Source organism: Sycon ciliatum, chromosome 11 (assembly GCF_964019385.1).
Source record: "Sycon ciliatum chromosome 11, ocSycCili1.1, whole genome shotgun sequence".
NCBI lineage: Eukaryota > Metazoa > Porifera > Calcarea > Leucosolenida > Sycettidae > Sycon > Sycon ciliatum.
The window spans coordinates 11,425,972-11,439,479 of record NC_088653.1 but is presented as its reverse complement, the minus strand read 5'-3'; the positions used below and the strand labels follow the sequence as shown (position 1 = coordinate 11,439,479).

Here is a 13,508-nt window from a genome sequence, read left to right as displayed (position 1 = left end):
TGGACGGATTTGACGGAATTGGATAGAATCAATTCTAACGACGGAATTTGTCACTTTTTGTGTAAGGCCATGGTAAAAATTATCTTTGATTCTCAAGTACGCGCGCACCGATTTTTGGCGGCGCACCGACGATTTTTTTTATTTCTATGCATGCATATGCGTGTATGAAAACGGTCAATGCGAAAGGCATGAATCCGGGAGTAGTAAGATACCGGTATTTTTCTACTCCCTGGCCTGAATAATAAAATAATTATAAATTAATTATGAACCTGTGACGTACACATGTGTGTAGGGGTGCGCGGATTATTCCCGGAATAATTTGGGAATACTATCGTCGAGAAAATTTTGGGAATTTTAGGGGAATTCTATCGATCTTTTGTCAGATCCATTGACCTTCAGAAGAGTTTTGGGGGAATTCTGTCAATTTTGACCTGCCAGAGAACAAGCGCGCATCCATGGACGCACGTACATGTACATGTACATGCAGCAATGCCAATACCCGGACACGACATAGTAGCTGTGTACAGTCAGATGTAGATCTAGTACGTATACATGTAGTGTAGATCAGGGAGTCGTAAAAGCCCGGGAGAGGACACGCCACACATTCCCAGAAAACATCTTTGCCTCGCGCTGCCGGGGAACGCTGCCAGGGAACAGTGTTGCGAGGCAAGGAAATTATTATTTTCGAAAATTGTGATGTCTTCTTGAAATACTAATTGGGACATTCTCCGATTTCTCTTAGAGCACGGAGACGATTGCTCCGTCGAGTCTTCTGATCTCTATTTTCATCCTCAATTCTTCCAGCTGCCTCGCTCATTCTCTCTCAGTTTATCGAAGTTAAAGGGGAAGTTAAGGCAAAAATTAAAATTTCACCAGTTGTAGTCTTCGGGGTGCTGAGTCGAATGGTCGTGGTCCGAGGAAGCTGAGACGCTCCCTTCCTACTTGAATCCCAATCGAACTCGCGCACTTCCACCGAAACTGGGTGACTGCGCCCTACGAGATGGGGATTTGTATGCAAAATGTCACTAAAAGCGCCATTTCGTTCTTATAAAAGCACGGATGAACGCGATCGGCCCATATGTTGTAGTCTTTTGGACGCTGAGTCGACTGGTTTTGGTCCGAAAAGGCTGCGATGCAGCGTTCCTCCTTTATTCCCAATCGAACATGGTTGAACAAGCGGTCACGTGCTCCTGCGTACGCCAGTCACCTGGTCACCGTGCCTGCAGGGTACAACTTACTAGCCTGTTTGACCTTTTTTGGGTGCAGTCCTGTCACTCGAGTTGAACCTTGGTGTGAAAGTTGTCACCTGCTGGCGTGGTGACCAGGTGATTTGGGCACCCAGGAGCACGTGACCACTTGTTCAACCATGTTCGATTGGGAATAAAGGAGGAACGCTGCATCGCAGCCTTTTCGGACCAAAACCAGTCGACTCCGCGTCCAAAAGACTACAACATATGGGCCAATCGAGGTCATCCGTGCTTTTATAAGAACGAAATGGCGCTTTTAGTGACATTTTGCATACAAATCCCCATCTAGTAGGGCGCAGTCACCCAGTTTCGGTGGAAGTGCGCGAGTTCGATTGGGATTCAAGTAGGAAGGGAGCGTCTCAGCTTTCTCGGACCAAGACCATTCGACTCAGCACCCCGAAGACTACAACTGGTGAAATTTTATTTTTTGCCTTAACTTCCCCTTTAATTTATTCTGAGGCGCTGGAAATGCAAGATAAATCCCTAATTGTACTTCAATTTTATTTGAGTTGGGGTGAACGAAATGAGATTTGTGGAAAATGACGCCACTTCCCGTGTTAGCCGCTGGTCGTATCATACAGCCCATATTCCATTGCAGGTGATGGGCGAACGTTCGTGTTGAGATCCGCTGAGCTTCCTCGTACTCGTGGAGTTGAATTTGTGGCAGAAATTGCACTGAATTGCAGTCAAATGGTTGTGAATGAAACGAGATTTGTGGAAAATGACGCCACTTCCCCTGTTAGCCGCTGGTCGTATCATACAGCCCATATTCCATTGCAGGTGATGGGCGAAAGTTCTTGTGGAGATCCGCTGAGCTTCCTCGTACTCGTGGAGTTGAATTTGTGGCAGAAATTGCACTAAAATTGCAGCCAAATGGTTGTGAATGAAACGAGATTTGTGGGAAATGAAGCCACTTCCCATGTAAGCCGCTGGTCGTATCATACAGCCCATATTCCAGTGATATGCGAAAGTTCTTGTGGAGATCCACTGAGCTTCCTCGTACTCGTGGAGTTATGAATTTGTGTCAGAAATTGCACTTAAATTGCAGTCGAGTGGACTTCTGTGCGTGTGTTGTGAGTGAATCGCAACGGCTCCCTTCCTTCAGCATCGTCAAAACGCAACATAGAGCATTATTACGCACTCGTTCCATGATTCATGATATTGCCTGGATTCTTTTAAAAACAATCAATGTGTGCTCCCTATCTATCTACATTGTACATGGTTGCAGGTCGTTATTTATAAATCTTGATAATTTCAACACTTTTCTACTCGTATACTGAGTACGCGGTGACTTTAGCCGTTTAGGAAAGGGAAGGCTCAGCCTCCAGGTGGGCCAGAAAGGTTCTCAGTGAATCTAACCGAAGTCTTGGCGAGTGTACAAAAGGTAAACCTATCATTTGTACTTCATAACGGAATTGTGCACAAAAATGCGCACACACGCACGCACGCGCGCACACACACACACACACAAACACTGTACAAACGCACACAAAAGTACAAGCACATGTGCACATACACACACACTTAACTTCCCACCCCCTGTACCTTGTGTACTGAGTCAGTGGGCATTGAAACATGCGCGGAAAGTGAAAAATCACATCAATGTTCAAAGCCATCCCGGAGCGGCTTTGAAGGCGGCTTTGAAAGAGGATTTCGGCTTTTAGTTTTCAGGCAAGGCGAAACGAGTGGTTTGGTGTGTCGAGTGCGCAGAGTTTTTGTTATTTTTTGGAGAGTCCGGTACCATGCCTCGAGTTGTCTTTTCTGCCAAGGTGGAGCTACGGCTGATAGAACTATGGGGAAAATACCAGCGAGAAAAGTGGAACTATGATTAAAAGAGCTGTTGCCGAGAAGAGGATTGCAGATGAGCTGAATCTGTGCGCAAAGCAGCTATCCGGAGATGTTCAGGAAATGATATACACGGCCGCTATGGTTCACAACTCCAGCACACTCGGAGAAATACACCAGTTGTGGAGGCGTTCCACCGAGATCATACTAGTGGACCAAGAAATAGTATTTTTGAAATATTGATCCAAGTGCCGCACGGCACCAGTGCGCTCAGCTCATGCAGAAATCAAAATTCCCGCTCTTCGCTATGGGTCACGCGGGTCACTTTCTACGTGTTTGGCATGCACTGCATTTTGCCTGTGTGAATGTGTTGTGCGCGTTCTGTCGATTTGGAAAATCGATCGATTTTCTTGCGCGATCTGTCGATCGACAGATCGCGCAAGGATCGATCGATCGGAAAGCGGTGGCGAAACCATTCAAAACAAATCGATCGATTTGGAGCAGCTCCGAAACGTCGTACAGTGTATGTTTAGTGACTTTGCAATTTGGTGAACAGCTTTTCAAAATAATGAAAGAAACCAGTTACGGTACCTTTTCTGAGTGCAATCTTCTTCCCCAAATAATTCAAAAATCAGTTCCTTCCGAAAATTCCATCGTGCTGGACCTCGAAGCTGAACGTCATAAGCAAATAGTCAAGCCGTGTGTCGTCTGGATATGCAGTTGTTTGTCATAGCCAACATTCTTCTGGTCCGTTCGTCCTGCCATTTTCCTGACGATTGCAATGAATACGAGCAGCTCTCATGCTCAGGTTAGTGTTTATTGATCTGTCTCTGCACCCACTGCAAGGTATAATTTTTGTGATGCAGCCACTAGCCCATTGTGGAAGTAAGGGAATCACCCAGGTTCTTCGGATTCTCGTCCTGTCTGATGTATATGGATTCCCCAATGCCATATTTGACCTGTAGTTCATGTACTCCCGTACTAGATTTGTACCACAGTTGTATGACCTCGCACCATAACGGCATGCTTGCTTGGCTTGGGAGATACTTCCGTGCTTCATGTGTTTTGCCTCTTCAGTTGTGTTTTCCTTCTCTTCAGATTTGTTTTATAATAAATGTCTTCTTGCTATCTGTAGACATATCATGGCGCAGTGAACTGTTCGTTCCTTGTAGAACTCACCTGTGTGTTTAGTTTCTCGTGCTTTGTGTTTGCACCTCGTTGTGTTGCGCACTGGCCGATTTTTTTGTAGTTTGTTCGTGATACCAGCATTTGCGTAGGTTGCGACCACGATGTCCGACTCAGACCCTGCTCCTGACATTGTTGCCCTGACCGCGATGTTGGCGGCACAAATGAAGTCCTCAGAGGAGAGGGAACGTAAAATGGCTGACCTGTTCCAACAAACTATACAACGACTGACACAACCAACACAACAACCCGTGCAACCCAGCACCACATCACCAGCTCCAAAGCCTGTCTCTGCGAAGCGACCGATTTTACTGTCGTCCTCGACATTAGCCGACTTCACGGCATGGCAGGAAATGTGGCGAGACTATTATGAGTGCCAGCACCTGTCAGCCCAGAGCCGTGAGACCAGAGTATCCTCGCTGCGGCAAGCTCTTGATGAGGAGCTACGCAGATTTCTCCGCGAGGGTATTATCGTGACTTCTCCGAATCCCGATGCGGACGATGTGATTTCTGCAGTCAAGGAATATTTGCGACGGCAGCGCAACCCACTCCTGGATCGTATCGCATTTTACGATAGGTGTCAGTCGAAAGGCGAGTCTTTCGATTCTTTTTACACTTCGTTGAAAGAATTACACACTAGCTGTGATTTTCCGGACGTTGTTTTGTGCTCACAATGTTCAGCACACACATGTAGTACCTGTCGCACAAGCCTGACACGTGTGCGTGCTGACACCCTGCGTGACAGGATTGTCATTGGAATTGGTGACGACGCTACCCGGCACAAGCTATTGTCTGCCAAGGACTTGACCCTGAACGATGCAGTCACAATTTGCCGGGCGGAGGAAGCGGCTACCACGACGAGCAGCAGTATCCCGTCCACCAGCCAGCTCAATGCTGTGCGGCGGTCCGCGTACCAACGCAGTAAGCAACAATCCCGACAGGGACAGCCTGGCAGCAAGATGTCTGCACCTGTATTGCCATCTGCATCCGCTCCCTCGTCAGGAAGCGACACACACAAGAAGTGCCCCAATTGCGGCCGGAGCCCGCACACAAAGTCTAGTTGCCCTGCCAGCGGCAAGAAATGTAATGGCTGTGGCAAGACTGGTCACTTTCTCGCTATGTGTAGGTCGTCGTTACAATCGGACCGGAACGTGAAGCATGTGGGCCAACTGAAGTTGCAGCGTACTCGTCTTGCTGCGCAGCCTACTGTGCGTGTGTCCACCCGTTTAGCCACTGAGGATGAGGCAGTCACGCTACCCTGGGTCCCTGATACTGGCAGTGACGTCGATGCCATTGGCGAGCATCATCTCGAACTGATTGGCGGGTTCCCCGAGAACCTCGACCATGACCCAGAGTGCGTCCTAGCGGCATCTGGAGAGCAGTTGCAGAACGTCGGCAGTATTCGTGCTTCACTTCAGGTTGGCGAAGTACAACACAGCACCGTAATCCACGTGTACAAGGGTCTGGACGATGCTCTTCTATCACGTTCGTCCTTGAGTGCACTCCAGCTCCTCCCGTCAGATTGGCCTGCACAGTACCCTGCTGCTAATGCTGCCGCGCCACCTAAGATCCGTGCTGTATCAAAGCCTGTTGTCAATCCTAGCTCTGCTGATATCGCTCGTGTTCGCGATGAGCTACTGCAGGAGTTCTCGGACGTGTTTTCCGACACTGGCTTGAAGGCGATGGCAGGTCCTCCGATGGACATCCAACTTCAGCCAGATGCTAAGCCGTCATGTGTCCATACCGCACGCCCGATTCCGTACGCGTTTCGTGACCAGGTCAAGTCACAACTGGACACAATGGTTGTCGATGGCATAATCGAGCCTGTCAGTGAGCCTAGTGAATGGTGTCACCCGATTGTGCTCGTCGACAAGAAAGGTACCACTGAGAAACACCTCACCGTCGATTTCAAACGATTGAATGACCAAGTCCTGAGACCAGCCCACCCTGTTCGCACCGCTCGCGATGTGGTTTCTGGTATTGGATCGGCACAGTTCCTCACCAAGCTTGATGCAAGGCACGGATACTGGCAAATCCCACTGAGTGAGCAGGCATGTCCAATGACCACATTCATCACCCCATACGGCAGGTATCGTTTCCTACGCAACCCTCAAGGCCTGATTTCCGCCGGGGATGTTTTCAACTGCCGCACTGATGCTGCGTTCGATGCAATCCCGAATTTCGCCAAGGTTGTAGATGATTGCCTGGCCTATGATGACGACTTTGCCTCCCATGTCACCCATGTTCGTGACATCCTGCTGTGTGCTCGACAGCATGGCATTACTCTGAGCCCGTCCAAATTCACCTTTGCGTCACGTCACATCCATTTCTGCGGCTACATTGTCAGTCCAGACGGCTGGGTTGTTGACGATGACAAGGCAGCGGCTATTCGCGATTTTGACATTCCTGCGAACCGCACTGATTTGCGTTCGTTTCTTGGCCTGGTGAACCAGTGTAGCGAGTTCTCACCACACCTCGCCGCCTGCACCACTCCGCTTCGTGGTCTGTTGAAGACGACCCGTGAGTTTGTCTGGGATGCCAACCACACGGTTGCGTTCGAGAAGACCAAGTCTACTCTGCTGTCTCCTCCTATCCTGGCCTTCTACCAGCATGGACACGACCTCCGTCTGGAGACTGATGCCTCTACGTGGTCTCGGCTTCGTTCTGTGGCAGAAGCAGGATGATAAGTGGCGAATCATCCAGTGTGGCTCCCGCTACCTCTCTGACGCCGAATCTCGCTATGCTGTTGTTGAGCTCGAGATGCTCGCCGTCGTTTGGGCTGTGCATAAGTGCAAGTTGTACTTATCCGGCACCCTATTTGATCTGATCACTGATCACCGTCCGTTGATCCCGATTATCAACGCGTATTCTCTAGATCAGATCGAGAATCCTCGCCTTCTCCGTCTTCGCCTGAAGCTGCAGTCGTTTCAAGTGCACGCTTCCTGGCGAAAAGGATCTGATCACGCGTTTGCTGATGCGCTGTCTCGTAATCCCGTCGGCATCCCGTCTTCAGATGATGAACTCGGCGAAGCCCCTGCTCTTCATTGCCGCAGCATCCGTGTGTGCATGCTCCGTGATGATGGTCCTCACCCCAACCTGAAGTTTGCTGAACTTCGAGCAGCCGCCTCAGCTGATCCAGTCTATCAGTCTCTTGTCCAGTGCGTTCTGCATGGTTTTCCCGCTCGTCAGCGTGATTTGGATGCTCCGCTCCAACCCTTCTGGAATGGACGTGAACACCTGTCAGTGGACCAGGGCATCGTCATGAAAGGCCAACGCATTCTAGTTCCCTTGGCTATGCGTCAACGCGTTCTTGCTAACCTTCATGCCTCGCATCAAGGTCTCGTCCGCACTAAAGCTCGCGCCCGACAGCTCGTGTACTGGCCTGGTCTCACCGCCGACATAGACACCCTTGTCCGTGCCTGTTACGCGTGTCGAGAATTCCAGTCGTCACAGTCAGCCGAACCACCGATGAATGACCGTCATCCTACTCTGCCGTTCGAGTTTGTGTCCGCTGATCTGTTCTCTTGCCAAGGCTATGAGTTTCTTGTTTATGTCGACCGTCTGACTGGTTGGCCGTGTGTTGTTCGAACCGGCAGGACCACGTCATCACACGATGTCATTCTCGCTTGTCGTCGTTGGTTTGCCGATCTGGGTGTGCCTGCTGTACTGTGCACCGACGGTGGCCCCCAGTTTGCATCGAAGAAGTTTGCCGACTTCTGTAGCCGTTGGCAAGTGCAACGCGTATCCTCTTCCCCGCATTATCCCCAGAGTAATGGACATGCGGAAGCCGCAGTGAAAGCTATGAAGCGCTTGCTACTCAAGACCTCGTCAAATGGCAATCTCGACACAGATGCATTTCGTCGTGGTCTACTGGAGTGGCGGAATACGCCCGGTCCGTCTGGCAAGAGCCCAGCTGAGCATCTTCTCGGGCATCCACTTCGGTCTTTCGTCATTGCTGAGTGGACGCAGTTTGATTCCTCGTGGTCGACCGTCGCTAGTGAGCGTGAAGAACAGTCACCACCCTCGACACCTGTTTCAGCCAGTACTCCAACCCACCGCTCTCTTCCCGTTCTCCGTATCGGCACTCCTGTGGACGTCCAGGATCCAAAGACGAAGCGTTGGACAACCCGTGGCGTGATTGTGGCCATTGGGCAGCACCGTGACTATTTCGTCAAGTTGGTTAGTGGTCGAGTTTATTGGAGAAATCGCCGTTTTCTTCGTCCGTTCTCTCCACCCGTGCCGTCACCAGCACCATGCGTTTCACCACAGCCGTCTGTTGTCGTTGCTCCTGCTACGCCTCCCCCTCTGCGTCGCAGCACACGAGCGCACCAACCACCCTCTCGTTTGAACATTTCCTCCACCCGTGGACAGTCTTATGCATCTTGATTTGTTCTGGACACATCGTGTACATGTTCTTGAGGATTGTTCTCATGTCGTATCTTTCTGTATCCTTGTGTGGCATGCTATGTCTGTTCCGCCGTGTGCTATAGGCCGTTGCTTGCCATACTTATTCTTTTCTTGTTTTGTTTGGATTTGATAGATAATACTGGATTTGTTTTCTCAGCATTATCTCGAAGGGGCGTGATGTATATGGATTCCCCAATGCCATATTTGACCTGTAGTTCATGTACTCCCGTACTAGATTTGTACCACAGTTGTATGACCTCGCACCATAACGGCATGCTTGCTTGGCTTGGGAGATACTTCCGTGCTTCATGTGTTTTGCCTCTTCAGTTGTGTTTTCCTTCTCTTCAGATTTGTTTTATAATAAATGTCTTCTTGCTATCTGTAGACATATCACTGTCCGAAAAATCTCCACGTTTCAACTTCTCATCTTCCCCTCAGGCATGAGCTTGCATATTCATATTTTGTGTTTGCTTTGACAGTGCATTTCATAGGTATCGTTCAGACTTTTAGGGCCCTGTAAAATTGCTGTTTTCCTTCCCGACAGTGATAATAATCGCAATCTATAAAATACATGCGCAGTCATTCTATAGTGTGATAAAACACAAGTGTAACTGTAAGAAAAGAGAAAGAGAGAGGGTGAATAAAACAAACATATGTGCAAAATACAGTTACGGTGCTAAGGAAAGAATGTGGATGCCGTGACATGTTCTTTCTGAATGCATCGGTCTGGCTTACGCTTGTGAATGTAAACAGCATCTATGACTTTTAACTGATTGAAATTCTTTGCAAAACAAACAATACTACAATTGTAAACCGAGAATCATTATACGCCAAACGACACGGGTCACTGAACAATAAATGCTTAAACCCTGCCGTGTTCTTCTTCTCATCGCCAACCTCCCCTTCTTCTTCATCCTACAGCGTAAAATGAGTGAGGTGTGGTTTGAGATATGGTTGTTTTTTTAGTTGCCGTGAGAGGGAGAGACAGAGAGAGAGAGAGACAGAGAGAGAGAGAGAGAGAGAGACAAAGACGAAGACAGACACACAGACAGAGACAGAGACAGAGAGAGAGAGAGAGAGAGGGAGGGAGGGAGAGAGTGAGGCTCTGTCGTTCTGGAGATGTGTTGGCGGTTTTCTCTTTCACCTCTCTTTTCTCTTTATAGTTTTTCACTAATTCGTCATTCAACCCAGAGCTGTGTTTGTTGGCTGGTCGACCACAGGATTTTGTGTGGGGTTGTTCTGGAGTGTCGGACTTTTGTTGTAGTGTGACTGTTACAGTCCTGAAACACATGCAGTAGACACACTACTATAAAATACACTAAAAATGTACAACATGCGCACATTTCCTGGATTGATCAGTGTGGATCGATGGCAATACAGTTGTAGTCTGTAAGCAAACAGCGCCATTTTGACTAGGGTGAAATGGTTAGATAGGTTAACCGGTTATGTAACCGTTAAGAATACACGAACAGTTAACCATATGCATATGGGTTAATCGGTTATTTTCTTTCAATGTCCGCTGTACATAATATACATGAAAGCATGTGCGTACCCTGTCAGTACTGTGCACAATGGATGTACGGCGTGTATCTCCCTCATCTCTGGGGTTGCTCCCCATATTAGTGATGCTTGCGTATGCTCATGATGAGGTTGAGTTGATTAAATGACAAGGTGATGGTGCAATCCGAAGCCCAATGGAGCATACAAAATATTAAAATATGTTGAACCTTTCGTTCAGAAAGTAGTGGACATTCACGCAACTGCATTGTAAATATAAAGGGGGTTTGTCAACTGGCAACCGCTCTATTTAGTTGTTATTCACTCTTTGTTGAACCTGCTCTGGAAAACTGAGCAAAATATAATATGCATCCACTATACATATTGTAAACAGTTTCGTCTGAGACAAAATTGCGATAATACTCATAATACTCATAAAGTATACTTGTGAAGACAAAAACTTTCAAGACGTTTGTAATGAGCCTGAAATGTGTCCTTTTATGAGTATTATACATATTGTAGTGATTGTTTTGGCAGTGCGTGAGGTCATGGTACCATGGATACATGGATTTACAGTCATGGACAGCAATGGTACATGAATACAGGCTACATGTACAGTTTATCTCTTATAGGTTGTAGCAAGAGTAGATAAACAAGAGTGTGCAACTCTGGATCTCTTCTGCACAATCTGCACATACCCCTGCCTGTGGCAGCATTTTTTGTAGACGTCACCTGTTTTCAGAAAAACGCGCATTTTGACGCAGAACAGTGTGAGAGCACGTACTGGGCACCGACCTTGTAATGTAAAGCCCGGCCAAGTGCACGATGCAATATTTCCAAAAGACCCGCAGCGCATGCGTCATAGACAAGATTACGTCAACAAAAAATTCCGCCACGGGCCAACCCATCCCGGAGTTGCACACTCTTCTTTATCTACTCTTGGTTCTAGCCTATAACCTTTTGGTTAACCGCAGCCCTAACTTTGACATATATGGTTTATATTATGTGCCCAATTCGCTATAACATGGACCTCTCTAAAGCATAACACTTGCCGTACCCCAGAGAATATATAGTGAGGTCTCGCCTGTAAGATGAAGTGTGATACCTAGTTATTGCATACATGTACATGTAGGTGTGAACATCATTATAATTGAATTCACGAATCAATTTCATTTCTTGGAGCTGACTGCTTTAATGTCCTCCTCGAATCCCTTCGCACTTTTCCAGTTCATTTCAAATGAAGTTGCAGGAACTCAATGAATACCTTGGGCACCATCTAAGGCTGCGTATACACGACAACGCTGGGGGTGAAAGCGCAACTATATCCTTTCGGATGCATGGTTCATTTACACGGTACGCGGAGCAAAACGTAATAGTTGTACACCAAAGCGGAAGAGAACCAAAACGCTGGCCAAGGTGGAAGAATTTGGAAACAAAAATGTTCTGCCGGATAAATTTGGGTGTGTAAACAGTCGAAACGGTCTGCTGGCCTCGTTTCCGTCACGTTTGTTCCGTTTTCGGCCGTTCACACGGATCCGACAATAAAACTCTTTTTTTTACAATTTTCGTCATGTGACGAGTGCTGGTGTGTGGCCTGTTTTCGATTATTCCTTGAGTGTGATTGGTGCTTCCACGACAACACTCGGCACATGACGAACTTTTGCGGATCCTTTGCTCCCGTGTAGACGCGAGAAAACGATACAAACCGAGACCACCTCGGATCAGCTTTGATCGTGTAAACGCACGAAAATGAAAAAAGAAATGCGGGACTGAAAACGGAAAATGGCCGTGCGTTGTCGTGTAAACGCAGCCTCAGAAGACATTAGGCCCAGTTGGGAATGTTCCTGTAAAATAAGAACATTACACTGTAATAGGAAGTGCAGGTGCCTTGAATGTACAGTCCTGCTCAATGAAATCCAGTCGTGTCACTCAAGTTTGCGCCTTGCACCATTTCGCAGCCCAGTGTTCGCAGGTCTAGGGCTGCGCAACGCCCGGTACTTGAGTGACGCGACTTGATTTCAGGATTTCATTGGGCAGCACTGTACGAAGGCAATTCTCCCATACAAACAGCATGGTGCTGCTGACAAGATGAGATTCACTAAAGTGGACTTTCTTTAGAGGATGGCTCAGCTTTTGTATACTTCTGTAGCGTCGTTCTCATGCCATGAATTTAATGATGAAATTCGTTCGCGAAACCAAGAGGCTTACATCACCTTACTATTATTGTACCTTCACTTTCTTTTACCTTTTTTCATGCAGGATTCTGAAAGCTAGAGGAATCCCACTAGCCCCAAGCACTGAGCTCACGGCTTCCAGCCACGAATCAGGCATGGTGTATCACGACATCTATGTTTTGCATCCATTTGATTACTAGTACCGTAAAGTACCGCCAGAGCGCCCCACTATCTCGTCCTTTCGTGGTCGTATTGTGTAGGTGGTCTCCCGTCTGTAGGTCATACGACACGAACTTCGTACACATATTGCACGTTGTGCAGACAATCCGTACCTTCGAGCGGACACGAGCTCCACACAAAAACCTTTCTCTGACGTTAGTACACCATACACACTTCGTTGCATTCTGCCGTGCGATTTTCCTTTCCCTGGACCCTGGCTGTAAAATCAAGGTGGGGCGCTCTCGCGAGACGGGGCGCTCTGGCGGTACTTTACGGTATACCATTCACACATAACATGATCTCGCTGTGCCCATGGTGCACTGTAGACTCAACATCCCGCTTTAAAGTAAGCTTCACAATCACACGTTAATGCTCCTAACATGTTATCTCGCACTTGATGGCATTACTCTATTTCTGCCTTTAGTATTAGACTCGACACTATCGCTCATCGCGTATTTGACTCTACTCTTTTTCACTGCTATTATTATGCTACGTTGATGCTCAATGTTAATATTGTGTGAGTCAAGTGTGCGCCCTGTGCCAGTTGACAGCCCAGTGTTCACAGCTGCACAACGTTCCGCACGGCATTCACTCGCTTCATTGGACTTCATTGAGCACCACTGTAGTATTCTGTGTTGGTTGATCAGCCCTTCTAGTGACGACTCCTGTCTGTCACTCTGTCTTGAAAGGGACTTTTCGGCTTTGTACTGCATGACCATTGTGTGTGGACTCACGAGTTACTTGGAGTACAATTCACTATAAACTTCACTATAGTAAAGCCTGCCCTGACAAGACGCCCTTGGTGCAGCGGAAACTGTCCTGATGTGACAGGACCCCGCTTGATCCAGGAATGCACTTTCGATCCACAGCACTTTGGTGCATGAAATTTTGTCCGGTAAATACAGGATTCCGCTTGGTACAGGGTCCGGCAAACACGGGTTTTACTGCAATCCAATTTCCCAATGCATACGTTTCATTGCATATGCTTCAATTG

At 47.8% G+C, this 13,508-nt stretch overlaps 1 long non-coding RNA gene across 1 annotated transcript; it reads left to right on the top strand.

Annotated features, from left to right (window-relative positions):
• Positions 1-3,444: 3,444 nt before the first annotated feature.
• On the top strand, positions 3,445-13,221 carry LOC135827289 (uncharacterized). The gene is made up of 2 exons (XR_010555374.1): positions 3,445-3,840; positions 12,381-13,221. It is a non-coding gene; the product is annotated as an uncharacterized LOC135827289 (long non-coding RNA).
• Positions 13,222-13,508: the final 287 nt, after the last annotated feature.